At 44.8% G+C, this 16229-nt stretch overlaps 1 protein-coding gene across 2 annotated transcripts in view; it reads right to left on the reverse strand.

Moving 5' to 3' along the window:
- RAB11FIP4 (RAB11 family interacting protein 4) overlaps positions 1–16229 on the reverse strand; it is a 211142-nt gene that overhangs the window by 35818 nt on the left and 159095 nt on the right. The window contains exon 1 of one of the 2 annotated variants that reach the window (XM_054048098.1): positions 5255–5340. The exons of the other annotated variant lie outside the window; for it this stretch is intronic. The gene's annotated coding sequence lies outside the window, so the exon portion shown is untranslated. Of the gene's footprint in view, positions 1–5254; positions 5341–16229 lie in introns of those variants that run through there. 2 annotated transcript variants of the gene reach the window in all.

Here is a 16229-nt window from a genome sequence, read left to right on the forward strand (position 1 = left end):
AAAGGGGGATAAGGATACAGAAGGGAAAACAGAGGAACAGAAAGGTTAAGAGTTACATCAGGGGTTCTCAAACTGGGGGTCAGAACCCCTCAGGGGGTCACGAGGTTATTACATGGGCGGGGGAGTCGCAAGCGGTCAACCTCCACCCCAAACCCCACTTGCCTCCAGCATTTATAATGGTGTTAAATATATTAAAAACGGTGTTTAATTTATTGCAGGGGGGGGGGGGGTTTGCACTCAGAGGTTTGCGATGTGAAAGGGGTCACCAGTAAAAAAGTTTCAGACTCACTGGGTTACATTTTCAAGCACCTGGGTTCCATTTTCAAAAGTGAGTTGGGCACGTAAGTCTCAGAGGCACTTCTAAGTACCAAGTCACTTTTGAAAATGGGACTTAAGTGCTTCTGAAAATTCTTACCCTAAGTGATTTAGGTCTGGTATACATGTAAGACAGCATAGCTACCGCTGTGAAAAAAACTACACCTCTAGCGACACAGCTATTCTGACAAAACCCCCATCTAGATGCCGCTTTGTTGACAAAAGAGGCCTTCTGTCAGCTGAACTAATGTTCAGGGAGGTGGTGTTCCTACACTGGCAAAAAAAAAAAAAACCTTCTGTCGGCTATGCTGTGCCTACACCAGGGGGCTATGCCAACACAGGCTTAAAGTCACACAGCAAGTCAGAGTCAAAGAGATCTAGAACTCTACTGGTTACAAGCCTGTGAAAAGAGGGGATTCATTTTTAATGGAAGCCTGAACGTAGCCTTAACTAGAACTTTGATTCACAACAAAGCCTGTAACGTATACCCCCAAGAAGAAAGATACGCTAAAGGGGATCAACTCGTATGTTAGCTATTTAGGTTTCAGTTTAATCACGTTAAGACACTACAGCTTTTTTTTAAGTTGCCAACATAGAAAGCAGTGTAAAAATCCATTACAATATGGAATTTGAGCCAGCAAGACCAGTTCAGCTAGTCACGTGCCTGAAAATACCATTTGGTATTTCTCCCAAACTGATCCAATAGGTCAACAGTCCGCATGCAGAGGGCAATACACCCAAGAGCTGCACGAGGGTTCACTGTACACACGTGTTTTCTGCAAACAAATACTGGCTTGGTCAGAGAGCAACTGCAATGAATTTGTGCCCTTGGGAAACCCAGCTCTCAAAGGGAGCTGATAGCCCAAACTGTGGGGAGAAGAGGAAGGTGAGTGTCTGTGGGGAAGTAGCAACAGAGGGTCCTGTGGCACCTTTGAGACTAACAGAAGTACTGGGAGCATAAGCTTTCGTGGGTAAGAACCTCACTTCTGGGGAAGTAGTTATTCTTTTCTGATCTGTGATCTCCACTTCTTTAGTAAGGTTTTAAACATGCCTTTGTTGGCATATTTTGTTGTTGTGGGGGTTTTTTGCACACAAAGGAACACAACTACAGGAGAATTCTAAAGCTCAAAGTAGCATTCAATATAAGACAGGCAACTAATAAGCCCTTCTAGGCATTCTGTCACGGAATACAGCTAATTTAGCCTCTTAAGAGCAGAAACTTCACCTTTCTTGTTACACCACAGTTTGTGTGAACAGCTGCAGAGCTGCCTATAGAAAAGTAACGGGGAGGGGGGGAAAAAAGAGGGAGAGTTTTACTTTTTAAAGTTATGATTACTATTTATTTTATCATCAGATCATACAACAAGTCACCACTTCTGTACCACAGGACTGAGAACATGGAAGAGAATTTTAAAAACACCAACATTCTACCTAATATTGCAAAAGAGCAAAATGCACACAACAAAACAACGCTGCTGTCAGAATGCTGTTCTTCCCCATTTTCTTCTTTTGTTTGTTACACCTGCTTATTTTAAGTTCGGTCCCAATCCTGCAAACTGTTCCATCTGGGTGGACCGTTACACCTCAGCCTAGGTCATATGCACGATCATGGAGGAGCGGTCTATGTGGCCCTTCATGTAGAATTGGGGACATAGATTACGGGGCTCCTTTATGTTAGGGTTTTAACCACCAGGGTTACTACAACAACCTAGCTGCTCTACTGTAAACCCTATTGTAGGCACTGCGCCAGTATAAGCCACAGTTTGCAGGAGGTTAAACTGGGTGCCAATGCAGTACATCAACACTGGAAGTTTGCACAGGGCCGCCCAGGGTGTGGGGGTGGGGCAAGTGGGGCAATTTGCCCCAGGGGCCCCCATGAGAGTTTTTTGGGGCCCCTGGAGCAGGGTCCTTCACTCGCTTCAGGGGTCCCAGAAAACTCTCATGGAGCCCGGGCCCCCAGAGCTTCTTCCACTCCGGGTCTTCAGCGATGGGACGACCCCAGGCCCCCTGAATCCTCTGGGCGGCCCTGAGTTTGCAGTGGTGCAGCAGCTAAACTGTTAGTTTCACACACACATTAAGAGTAGATTTACATTACCATGCCCTGTGCAAAGATTGTTTAACTGGCGCTTCACCACCATTCAAAGCCTGCCATATTGCAGCCTTCACTTTTATTGATTTATTATTGATGGTAGTGACTAGAGGCTCTGATAAGGTCCCCATAATTAGAAGATAGTCCCTGCCCTTAAGACCTTGCACTTTATAATAGTTGCCTATTCTCTTCTATACCATTGCTATTCAGGTCATACAGCAAGTCTGCCATGGACTCCTGCAAAGAGGGAAACTGGAGCTGTATAGTCCTGGATGGATTATGTGACACTGCACTCACTAAAGAGGAAGGGGACTGGGGGAAGATGAACAGTTTCAAACCCAAAGTGTTTGGAGAGAGTGAAGCCCCCAATTTCCATAGCACAAGGGGAAAATCTTGCCTTGGGAAACAAATTGGTGAGCAGCCTATGTTGGTGAGGGCAGGGCAAGCATGGTTAAGGATGCATTTTTGGTTGGGGCTATAGCCAGGGCTTATCTACACATGGACCCTCAGGAAAGTTAATCTGAATGACCTGTTAAAAGTGGATTAGTTAAACTACATTAGAAGACCGCATCCACACAGGGATTTAATCTGGTTTAACTAAACCAGTTTAAATGCACCCTTTTAGTTGATTTGGATTAATTTCCCCTGGGTGTCCCGTGTAGACAAACCTAGTTTACCTCACATTAGAGATCAAAGAGTCCCATCTAAACTCTGATACCTCTTTAAGGAGGGAGTAAACTCTCAGAGTATGTCTACACTACCCGCCAGATCGGTGGGCAGCGATTGATCCAGCAGGGATCGATTTATTGTGTCTAGTCTAGACATGATAAATCGACCCCCAAGCTCTCTCCCATCAACACCTGTACTCCGGCACCGTGAGAGGCACAAGCAGAGACGGGGGAGCGGCAGCAGTCGACTCACTGCGGTGAAGACACCACGGTAAATTGATCTAAGTATGTCGACTTCAGCTATGTTATTCACGTAGCTGAAGTTGCTTAACTTAGATCGACCCCCACCCCCCCAGTGTAGACCAGGACTCAGTCCTTTGCAGCGGTTTAAGCTGGTTCCTATTTGCTACAAGGCTGGGCTAACATGAAGTTACTGGCTATGCAGTACAGAACTCTTTGCCACAGGAATAACTGGGAGTGTAACCTTTCAAACAAAAGTAGAAGCTAAGGTTTGTAAAGATTATGCCCTAAAATCCCCCCTCACTCCCCATTCACTGGTTGTTGTTTTTTTTTAAACTCTTGCTCACTTATTCAAGATTATATACTTAATGTTGAATAACTAATGAGACTAGTTTAAGAAATATTAATGCTGGGCCTGTCTATAAACCACATTGTAATACCCCACCTGTGTGAAATACAAATGCTAAGATCAGGGCTATCACAAATTCTAGTTCCATCCACATAGGCTATGCCTCTACCCTTCAATTTTTAGTTGTATTTTATCATATTAACACACACAGCTGTAAAGTGTAGCGTAGACATCTCTGTAGGTGTAATTACAAATACTACTTCTTTCAGAAGCAATGCAGAGAAGACAGTCTCTACTTCACCAGCCCGCCTATCGAAGGTAAATACAATCATGGTTGTGATTGGGCTATTGAAAAAGGTTTTAAAAAGAAGTTATATTGGCAAACCAATGGGATTTGCCTAACAGGAGATGCCTATGATACGTCCCTGAAATTCAGGCTACAATTCTGATGCAAGTCTGTGGCCTTGATTCTAAACATACACAACGACCTTTTTAGCTTTAAACCTCAAACTCAGCAGCCCATACCCCAACATGACAGAGATTCAAATTATGTTTTGGGGCACTGTGTGTTACTGATATTGACTCTCTAGCAACGAGAAACCCAGGCACATGCCTTCACTGCAGCCCCCAGTTTATGATTTTTGAATGCTGACAGAATGCTCTATTGCTTTAGGATTTTCCCATTTGAAAGTATTCTTGGAATGCAGCAGTAGTAGCCTGCTGACACATTTATATTAGCTATGGTCACCCTCTATTACTAGGGTGGGTTGTATAGGTGTGATTATTATTACACTTTCCAAATTCACATATTTAAAGCGGGGGGAGGGGGAGGGAGAAGAAAACTATGTATCTAAGCAGGCTAACAGTTTAGATTTTTAAATTTTACTGCCTGGATTTCTACCACTTCAAAAGACACGATACAAGTGACAAAACAAATAACAGCAACCAGAAAAGTCATGGAACAGAGCTGCTTTCCCTTGCAAAAATAGTAAGAAGAAGTGATCCTGTGTAGACCAAAAATAAAAATCTGTAGGAATTACATAATCTACTTCCAGGCTGCAACATGCTCATTGGTGTATTTATCACTAGCCCCACAGCAGCAAACTGACCAGTCCTGACACAGCTCAGCCCCCTCTCGGATTTCGCTTGCAAGCCCCAGACTCCTAAGAACAGGTAAGTGCGCTCCCCTCTGCTGAAGGCATGGAGCAAGCTCTTCTCCAAAGCCCCAGCCGGGCAAACGGGGAAGGGAAGGGACGGAATGAAGAGGAGGCAGGGGAATGAAAGCCCAGCTCCTGCTCTCTCAGTGCCCTGGGGAACCAGCCCAAGTCTTCTCCTTCTCGCTGATCTGTTGGGGGAAGTTGCGGACCAACAAAGCTCTCCTTAGAGAGCCTTACCCGGGAGGCAGATACCCCCGACTCCAGGCACAGGGAGACACACAACCCTCGGCTTGTCACTCGCCAAACTTCCGCCTTGGTGGCCCTCCGGCGGGAGGTGACTGCAACAACCTCCTCTCTGGTCCCTGTCTTCTTTTCTACCCCGGCGCTCTCGCTGCCTTCCCCTGAGCCCCTTTCTTTCCTCTCTCCCCCCGCTTACCTGGCGGAAAGGCGGGATTCTCGCCCCACTTCCAGCCCGGAGGGAGGGCGCCGGGAGAAGCAGCCGTAGCCCTGAAAGCCCTCGCCGGTCTCCTCTCTCCCCACCTTAGGCAACAGTTGGCAGCGCGGAAGCCACGCCCCCGCTGGCGGTTGCTAGGAGAGGCGAGGTTTCATTGTATCCGCTCGGTATCAGTGCCGTGACATCACAATGCTGGGTGTATGAAGATTCCAAAAAGGAGGGGCGGGGGAGGTAATTCGCTGCTCAAACTCAAGGCAACAGTTCGGAGCCTGGGGGCTGCTCCCAGGCTGGGCAGGGCGAGTCCGTGGGGAGCTTTCAATCCAGGATCAAGGGAGATTTCAAACACTCAGCAAACCCCCCCCCCCCTCCGGAGGGAGCGACACTGAACCACAGTCAATTAATCCCAGATGGGGCAACTCGCGCTGTGTGAGTTAGCCTGAGAACAGGTCTGTGTGTGGGCGTCTCCCACCCTGCGAGTGAGACGCCGAACAGGCTTTTGTGGGGAGTGTTTGGTTCAGCCTTGCAAAGCTGGCAGGACAAGTTCCCAAACCAGGCGCCAAATTCACTCAGCCTGCCTGACCTTGGTGAACGGATTCATTTGTAAATGGGCCATCATCATTCGGGTTCACTTTCATCATGGTCTATGCTCCTAAATCTCGCAGGTTTGGAGGGAAATGCTTTCATATCGAGACCACATTTTAGACAGTTTTTACACTCTGCACTCTTATGAAAGGACAACAAGGAGTCCGGCTGGCACCTTAAAGACTAACAGATTTATTTGGGCATAAGCTTTCATGGGTAAAAAACCTCACTTCTTCAGATGCACCTCATGAAAGGAACACTTTTTACAATTTGTTTTGATTAAACTTTCCAAAACTCCCTTGTCAATTTTATTTGTAAATCTCCATCAGTGCCTCTCACTTGATCCGAAAATATTTGAAATAAAAATGTTAAAACGTGCAGCTGCTTTGGCTTCCTGAGAATTTAAATTTGGCTTTAAAAATAAAATTTAAAAGCCTTTATCTCACATGCATTAGGGTGGAGAGTGGCAAGAACTGAAACTTCCTTTGCTCTGAGGCCCAGGGGAAAGATCTTTAGACCACAGGGCAGAGTGCAATGGAGCAAGTGCAGGATGGCTACTGACACCCCACAGCATGGTACAGTGGGTTAACCAACCAAATCAGGCCGCACTGTAATTGCCAAAGACAGTGATACCTGTTTCCTTTTTTTAGTGGAAGCAATTGGCTTTTCAGAAATCTCTTTTCCGTTTTTTTACCCTGGTTTCTGATTGTATTAATTTATTTATGTTCCCAAACAAATCACAGAACACCAATGTATTCAGAAGCACCCCATGCCTGTGGAGTGTGTTCAGACTCCAGAGACTGGGGAAAATGAAGATCATCTGGTGAACAGAATGGTGGCAGGTAAGAAGGGACAAGTCAAGGAACAGCTCTCCTAGAGTGGGGAAGGAGGCTTAGGTGGAAGGATATCAATTTACCCTGCTTGTCTCATGTCATGGCATACCTCTTAATGGTACAAGGGGCTCATCAGTCACTCATCAGTCATTACATTCTTAAAGGGAAACATTTGAAACAGGGAAGGACAAAGGAATGTTTATAGGTGAGTTTCAGGTTCCCCGTGCTGATTAGGAATACTTGGTAAAATTAATTGGCTACTATGGCCCTAGCCTTACAAAACATACACACATGCTGAACTTCCATGAGAATAGTCCCATTGAAGTCAAGTGCATGTTTGAAGGATTATGGCCAGGAGAAGCTTAGTAGCTCCACTGAAGTCAACTGGACTCTTTGGGGGAGCAAGGTTCTGCAGGATCAAGCCCCGAATGAGAACCTCAAGTGGTATGTTTTACATTCATTTTTATATTTATTTGAGAATAAGATGAAACAAAAACATTCCATTGTGAATGTGATGCAACACTATTTTGTATCATTTTAAAAACTGTCAGTATGATATGAAGCAAAAGATTTATGGGTGTATGGCTTATTACAACAATCTATAACCCACTAACCCCCTCTTTTTGTCCTAGGGCTGCCAAGGTGTTAATGGGCCACTCTATCCTGAATGGTCCCTTACAATATGTGCTAACTACTTATGCTAAACAATCTGTTCCACCTTGCATTTTGCTGTGGCCTGGGAGTTCCGGATCTGAAGAAGAGCTCTGTGTGGCTCAAAAGCTTGTCTACCTCACCACCAGAAGTTGGTCCAATAAAAGATATTAAACTCACCCATCTTGTCTCACAAATCGAAAGAAATATGCTTAGGACACTTAGCATATTGTGTTCTTCCATTTCATTGTAAGTAATGTGAGCAGCAGGAGAAAAGCAAAAATACAAAAAGGGATCAAAACATTACAGAAGTTGTTACCTTGAATTCACTACAGTTTTCTGAAGTTGTGCAACTTCCTTTTTCACAATGTGTCACCACAGTTGCATGCTAGTAAATAATGGGCCAAAATCAAGAAAGGAAAACAAAAACATTAAAAAAAAACCCTGTTTCTGTGAGTTTGCATTGGGTGACTCAAGCCCAGACACTAATAGCAACTGATCATCCTCTATACAATTCCAGTCATCAGACCAAATTCTGTCCTTAGACACATACCATGCTGAAGTGTATCATATGGCAGAATGTGGCCCAAAGGAAGTTGAAAACAGCAACCACAATTAAGGAGTTGAACAAGAAAAGACTGATCCAGTACACAATTATTTCACTTGTAAGCTGCCACATTCTGAAACCTGCTGTCAGTCCCCCACCCCACCTGCCCCCCAGTTAACTGAGGCCATTTTAAAACAATTGTGAAGTCTTGCTGATATTACCACTGAAACAATCACTACAGTATTTTTAACTCTAGTTCTTAGCTATAGACCCCAATTAAACAAAGCATTAAATGCTTTAGATTTACATGCTAAAGTCCCTATAGTAACACCTATAGGCCCAACCAAGATCTGGGCCCCATTGTTCTAGGCACGGTACCCACACCATAAGAGGCTGTAAACTCTTTGGGGCAGACTGTCTACGCAGACAAGCCAGACAAAGGGTGGGAGTGAAACAGAAGTACAGAAAAGGGAAGTGACTTGCTCGAGGTCACACAGCAGATTCATGCCAGAGGCAGGAATACAACCCACATCTACAGAGTCCAGACCAGTGCCCAGTTCACTAGATGTATTGAATCAAGGCCATAGGGAATTCTGAAAGATTTCAAGGATTCACATAGTGGAGGGTTCTGGTTCAGGGAATCATGCAGGGAATTCTGGTTATTCAGAAATTTCTCTCTTTCCCCTCTTACTTCACCACCAGTTTTTTGTTGTTTGTTTATTTCTAAATTCATATACGTTTTACTCAAATCATGACATCCTTTCTATTGGCTGTTTTTTCCTCAGTCCATCAAAGCTTTCTAAGCAGGGCCGGCTCTAGTGTTTTTGCCACCCCAAGCGCGCGCACACACACACACACACACACACACAGAGCCATGATCACGATTGGCAGCAGGTCCTTCGCTCCCAGAGGGAGTGACGGCCCCGCCGCCGAATTGCGGCCGGATGTGCCGCCCTCCTCTTCATTGGCTGCCCCAGGCACCTGCTTGCTACGCTGGTGCCTGGAGCCGGCCCTGTTTCTAAGCCTCATTCAGGGAAAAGAATGAATGGAAACCCAAAACTTCTAAGAGCTCTTAACACACTACAAATGGATTTTATAATGGAGTATATCACTGAAGCTGGACTATACTGATGTCTGTTTGCCATGCAAACCCATTCACTGTCTTAAAGTTGCATGTTCCAGAGGCTGCCTGAATCTATCCTCATTTTCATAATAGAGGATGACTCTTATAAATTAAAAATTATTCTAATTGAAAAGAAAGAAAGAAAGAAAGAAATTCATTAGCCTCAATCCTTTTGTGCAAAGCCTAAAGCAATTAACAGAACTAGCTTCTTCTGAAACTGTTTAACCAGTTTAACAAAAGCCTGAAAATACTTCCTTTTCTGATGGGGGATGGGAGACTGCTTCAGGTCTAATCTGAGGTTTAATTTACTGAAGGATACTAATATTGCCAGAAAGAAACACGCACATCAAGCCAATGTACACAATTGTTCACATACATACAACCAAGCTGCCTGTTGGGCCCCACTCCTGCACTAAGAACTCCAGGCTCAGATCCTTGCATTCACAGCGAGCCCTCGAGGATATGTCTAACATTGCAGCTGGCAGCAAGTCTCCCAGCACAGATTAACAGACTCGTATGCTCAAAATAGCAATGTGTGGCTGGTGCTCAGGATCTTAAGACCACCCAACCCCCCTACGCTTGAGAGCCTAAGCTTTAGAGCCCGAACATCCACATTGCAAACCTGCAGACTGTAGCCTTTTTCCTTAGAGTGGCATTTCAACACACCTGGGCCTTATTCTGATCTCACTCAGGGCTGGTCCACACTAACCCCCCACTTCAAACTAAGATACGCAACTTCAGCTACGTTATTCACCTAGCTGAAGTCGAACTATCTTAGTTTGATCTTACCGCGGGTCCACACGCGGCGGGCAGGCTCCCCCGTCGACTCCGCATACTCCTCTCGCCGAGCAGGAGTACCGGCGTTGACGGCGAGCACTTCCGGGATCGATTTATCGCGTCTAGACAAGACGCGATAAATCAATCCCAGAAGATCGATTGCTTACCGCCGGACCTGGAGGTAAGTATAGACGTACCCTTACACTTGCAACTGAACGGGCTTTGAGTAATGGAGTTACTCAGTTTTTAAGGCCCGGCTTGACAAAGCCCTGGCTGGGATGATTTCGTTGGTGTTGGTCCTGCTTTGAGCAGGGGATTGGACTAGATGACCTCCTGAGGTCTCTTCCAACCTTAATATTCTATGATTCTACTCTCAATAAACAATGGTGTAACTAAGAGCAGAAATTTGCCCACATATCTTTTTTCCATTTGCTGATCTAAAATAATGGTGGAGCACTTTTTATGAAACAGGTCTGGAAGGAGTTGACACTCTCATTCCTTATTAAACAGAAAACTTCTCAAACCTCTTTGCCTTACAGGGCTCAATTTGAAAGAGATGATTGTATGTCATAGTCATTCCAGAATAAATAACAGTCATAAATAAAAGAACTACCTGCACAGTACATTTTTTCATAGCTATCCCACAGATATAAGTAGGAAATGTCTTTGTTGTTATTACTGATTATATCCAGTATTACTTTAAGGTACACAGTGCAATGTATTTGTATATGTTTGTAAAATGATTACTAGATGCAGCTCTATTCTTTAATAACTTGTGTTGACTGATGTGTACAAGTAATAAATATTTAACAGATGCTAAGATAAAGCCAATTGAAAAGGATATTACTTTAAGATATGAAAGTTAAGACAATTTATACTAATATTCAATATATGAATTCAATTTACTATGAAGTATGCTACCCAGGGCTGTGTAATGCATTACATAGCAATAATTAAGAATTTATAAATGTCTTATTGATATAAGGTGTTACTGAACAAAATTCCTATAAAATATGACTCTCAACCATTCACTGCGTACTAAGACATGGCTGCATAAAAACATTATTAAGCAATAAATATAACCATCGGATAGGCTCATCTCTCTCTCTTATTAAAGTTAATTCTGATTAAGCGTTGGTTATTATGCTCTTTCCTTCTTCTCCACTGAGATGAAAGCTCAGTTCCTGCATATTTCACAATTACATAAATACGTGTTGTTAATATTTTGTTGGTTTGTGTTTTTTGTCCCTTAGGGAGAGGAATGCAGTGCAAACTGTACTGGATGAGCACTGCTGCCTTCTCCTGGAAGGAAGCAGAATTCCGCAAGTGTGTGTCGTAGACTCTTTATTGCTAATATCTAATAGCAAGATGGCAGCCGTGCACCAGGGAGGGAAGGAGTAAGGAGCGCCCACTTGCATGGCCTGTGTAAAGCTGCCCAGAATAGCAACACCTGCACTTGGGGAATGCAGGGGGTGCTACCAAATTGTTCTCTGCTTCTACTGGGCAGGGAGTAACAGACCATGGCTCCAGCCCAGTTCCCTACTGCGTTGCTCCCCTAGAAAGAGGTTTCACAACTTACTTTCCCATTGGTGCAACAGGGGAGATCCAAGAGAATGCCTCCCAGTGCCCCTTCCCCCACCCGTATGGGTGTTGTGTCTCCCCTGTTGCACCAATGGGGAGACACTGGCACACTGCCCCTTACAATGGTCTTACAGGCACAATGGATCTCTATTGGACTTTCTCCTTTAGTCCAAGAAGTAGGGGTCTGTGTTTCTGGAGGATCTGATTTCTGTCCCTTGTCACTATGGAGTTCCAAGTGGCCATTGTATTTGTGCAGCTTATTGATGATCATGGGGTCTGTCATAACTATAAAGGGAAGGGTAACAGCTGTCCTGTGTACAGTACTATAAAATCCCTCCTGGCCAGAGACTCCAAAATCCTTTTCCCTGTAAAGGGTTAAGAAGCTCAGGTAACCTGGCTAGCATCTGACCCAAAGGACCAATAAGGGGACAAGATACTTTCAAATCTTGGGAGGGGGGGGGAGAAGAGGGGGGAAGGTTTTTGTTTGTGCTCTTTGTTTGGGAGTTCGTTCGCTCTTGGGACTGAGAGGGACCAGACATCAATCCAGGTTCGCCACATCTTTCTAAACAAGTCTCTCCTATTTCAAACTTGTAAGTAAATAGCCAGGCAAGGCGTCTTAGTTTTACTTTGTTTTCTCAACTTGTAAATGTACCTTTTACTAGAGTGGTTATCTTTGTTTGAGGTACTTTGAACCTAAAACTAGAGGGGAGTCCTCTGAGTTCTTTAAGTTTGATTACCCTGTAAAGTTATTTTCCATACTGATTTTACAGAGATGATTTTTACCTTTTTCTTTAATTAAAAGCCTTCTTTTTAAGAACCTGATTGATTTTTCCTTGTTTTTAGATCCAAGGGGGTTGGATCTGTATTCACCAGGAGTTGGTGGGAGGAAGGAGGGCAATGGTTAATTTCTCCTTGTTTTAAGATCCAAGGGGTTTGGATCTGTATTCACCAGGGAATTGGTGAAAGGTTTCTCAAGGCTTCCCAGGGAAGGGAATTAGCTTTGGGATGGTGGCAGTGGACCAGAGCTAAGCTGGTAGTTAAGCTTAGAAGTTTTCATGAAGGCCCCCACATTTGTACCCTAAAGTTCAAAGTGGGGATACAGCCTTGACATCTCATATAGGCACAGATTTGCAGCAATACATTGCAAGCTGCATGGTACCAGAATAGCTGGTGCATAGGTCCTTATGTTTACTTATATTGGCAAGTGATTGAATAGTTCCCAGGAGTGAAATCCCATGCATGAAAATTGACAGTTACCAACTCTTTGGCACTCAGGTGACATCCTGGCAAAGTGGCTCAGTTACAAGCTCCTGAATCAAAGTAGGATTGATGCTCAAAAGTACAGCGCTATTTCATTCTTATTTAGTTACCGACATGGTCCTCATCCCCCTAATATCTGAGTGTCAAGGGCAATCTACCCTTCTGCAGCGGGTTGTTGGTATGTAATAAGCTAAGCAGGATGTCCTGATTAGTAGTACACTATTGACTTACCCTATAGCTCACCAGAAGGTTGTGTGTGCGCACGCACATGCTTGTGCATATAGACTTTTAGCATCAAGGGTTTTGTAGTATCATAAATTGAATCACCTCGTTTCTGCTTTTTTTTAAAAAGCTGTACAATGACAAAGCATGCCTGTGCCGTGCCCAGCTGTAAGGCACCCTCCTCTCTAAAACCACTGCCAACAGGAATAGGTCAGCCTCCCTCTTCACTCCGTTTGGGTCCTTTTCTAAATTCAGCCTGCCAAACGTGCTGCATTCAAAGTGCTGTGTACTTTGAATCCTGTCCAGTACCCATTGTGAGTTGAGCAGAGGAGCCAAAGTTAATTTATGATGATGCCATTTGTCTTGCTGTTCATACACACTGGTCTCCCGGAGTGGCCCGCAGTGGTTTGCATTACTCAGCATTTCATACTCTGCACCAGGGTTCCTGGTGCAGATATTGTGCTAGAATCTCACCCTATCCTGGGTGGGGGTCATGATCCTGGGGGTATTCCTGCATCGGCAGGATTTTAGCATTGTTTGGGTGGGCGACTTCACACAATGCCTAGGAGGTGGGAAAATATCATTATCCTTACATCACAGAAAAGAAAAGTGAAGCACCCTCACTCCTGTTGAGTTGGATAGGAGTGGAGAGCCCTCAGTACCTCGTAGGATGTGCTCAGCAGAGTCCTGAGAAATTAAAGGGCAAAACTTTCAAATTTGGGTGCTTAGAATCAGGCAGCTAAATCTAAATGTAGGGGCCTAAATTACACCTGGCTTCACTTTTAGAGGCGGTGACCCATTTCATCTCCCATTGACTTCCAGATCTCTTGCCTGGTAAATATTTCACAGAATAAGGCTATTGCACGGTTCACTGTATGATGCCCTGCAGATTTCATACGAAGCCATGCAACTGCTTTGCTAACCTCTTGCGTTAAGGCTGGTGCCTCCTTCCCTATCATCCCCTTAACAGAGCCCTATACTGGAGTGAGATGGAGAATTGTTTCTCTGAAGTCCACCAGCCTTTCACTTGCAGGCTAGCTAGGATAATGACAAGAAACTGGAGCTGAAACATGAGGAACAGAACCTAATTAATAATGAAGATAATGAGATCATCGGATTGTATAGGCCAAAGACATATCTTAATTATCTCCTGAAAACTGGCAACCCCATTCATGCTTCAAGCGCCTTTAATCAATCTCTCTGTGCCTGAATATGTGTGATTACTTAGCACATATACTTATGTAACAATATCTTTTTGTTTTTTAATTTCCCTCACTGCTCTTCAAATCACTAATGTAGATAACTACCCTGCTTAAAAGAGCATGTAATGTTCCAGACCACTGGTTACACTTGCCCTGAATTCTGATCTCATTTCCACCCGTGTAAAGCGGGAGCTACTCCTTTGAAGCAAATGGAATTTGGTGGTTGTAAATTATTATTGTTATTAACGTTCTGTATGGTTGTGCCTAAGAACCAGTCAAGAGTGGGGCTCCATTGCGCTAGGCATTGTGTGCACACAGAGTAATTGATGGTCCCTGCCCCTAAGAGCTTGGAAACTAAATAGACAAGACAGACCCACGGTGGAGGAAAGGGATGTAACGCAAGCAGAGTGAACAAGGGGGTGGCAGTAAACACCAATTTTTGGGGTGGGGAGGTTAGTTAGGAAGGGACAAGCTAAATAGAAAAAGAAATGAAGGGCAAGGGGACGTTGATGGGAAGGGGTGAGGGGGACAGGGCAGGGGAGAAGAGGGTAGGTGAGGCGTGAAGAGACTCTAAGGAAGGGATTTCTAAGGGCGAGCATGGCCACTGGCACAGACTTTGCTGCTAAGGAGGGGTGTCACGTTGGTGGTCTCTCACCTCTTGTGACAGTGAGTTCCACAGCCTCTCATTTCATTCATGAGCCTCCTCCAATTTCATTGCTCTGATGAAACACAGACGTTAGGTCATGGTCAAAAAGGAAGAGTGGGTCTCTATGGCCCAGATCTTCAAAAGTATTTAGCTGCCTAACTCCCAGTGATTTATTTGGGAGTTAGGTGCCTAAATACCTTTGAAGATCTGGGCCTAAGGATCTGATCCAATGTGTAGTGCAGACAATGGAAAGTCTCCTATTGATTTCAACGGGCTTGGGCTCAGGTGCTAAGACAGCGAAGGCCATTCCCATGGAAGGCGTTGAATATGGAGGACTGGGACCTGGAGCTGGACTTTGTATTCCTTGGCAAGCCAATGTGCAGGTGGGCGCACTGGTGTGGTGGCTAAGCAGACATGCTGCAGCATTTTGTATCAGATGGAGCTTTTTCAGACCTTTCTGCAGTTCTCTCCACTCCCCTCCCGTCCCAGGACACGGTGAGGAGTTCAGCTCTGAAATCCAGTGAGCGGCAGTATCATCAAACATGGGAATGTCTCCCATGGAACGCTGATGCGGTTAAAAAACAACCACCACCAAGCATCCGCAAAGAGACTTATTTTAGCAGCTGATGGTCCAATTTAGTTTTTTACCCCGTGGGGGCCTAGTCTCCCTTCGATTCCCATTCCCATTAATAAGAGCAGAGTGCTTGCTTGCATACTGTCCTTGGGAATAAAGCAGACAATATGGCAAATCAATGAGCTGTTCCAAATAAAGGGTTTTCAGTAAACCTTCCCTGTAAAGGCAACAGTATTGGGGTGGGGAGGGGCATCAGTATCAGGTCCACAGATCTGTATAAAAATTGGCCCAAACTATACACTGTCCAATTACATTTTAAAGCTATTTCAAGGAACTGAGCCCTAACATCTCTAGGGATTAAGGGGCTCACAACCTCTCTGCTGCCAGCAGGTTACATTTTAGTTGCCTAATGAGACTGTATTTGGAGATTGTCTGTGTTCCTCTTCAGAAGCTTGGGCAGGCGGGGGTTGGGTCGAGGCATCAATACAAATGATTCCAAAGGCCAGATTATGGAACAAAGACAGGCAGCCCCTCCTGACAAGCAGTTGATTTGTACTTTTCATTGCATCTGCAGACTCGGGTCACAAAGGCTTTTCATTTCAGTGTTTGAAGGGGGACTCTTAATAGTTGCTGTCAGTCCAGGGCTAAAGAGCCTTTTGCAAAATCATCATGAAAATTTACCAGCTCAGGCACAAAATCTATTTCATCCACCATTTGCCAAGATGGTAAAGAACTGCCCCAAACAAAAGCAAACAAATGCTGTTTTGTCCATTGCGGGAAAAACAAAAAAAACCCTTTGACAAACAGGGCTGGCGCTTCCATTTAGGCGACCTAGGCAGTCGCCTAGGGTGCCACGATTTGGGGGGGCGGCATTTTGCCGCCCTCGGCAGCAATTCGGCGGCGGGGGGGTCCTTCTGCGCTTTGGGTCTTCGGCAGCAATTCTGCGGCGAGTCCTTCAC

The sequence above is a fragment of the Malaclemys terrapin genome, chromosome 13 (assembly GCF_027887155.1).
Source record: "Malaclemys terrapin pileata isolate rMalTer1 chromosome 13, rMalTer1.hap1, whole genome shotgun sequence".
In the NCBI taxonomy this organism is placed as follows: Eukaryota; Metazoa; Chordata; order Testudines; family Emydidae; genus Malaclemys; species Malaclemys terrapin.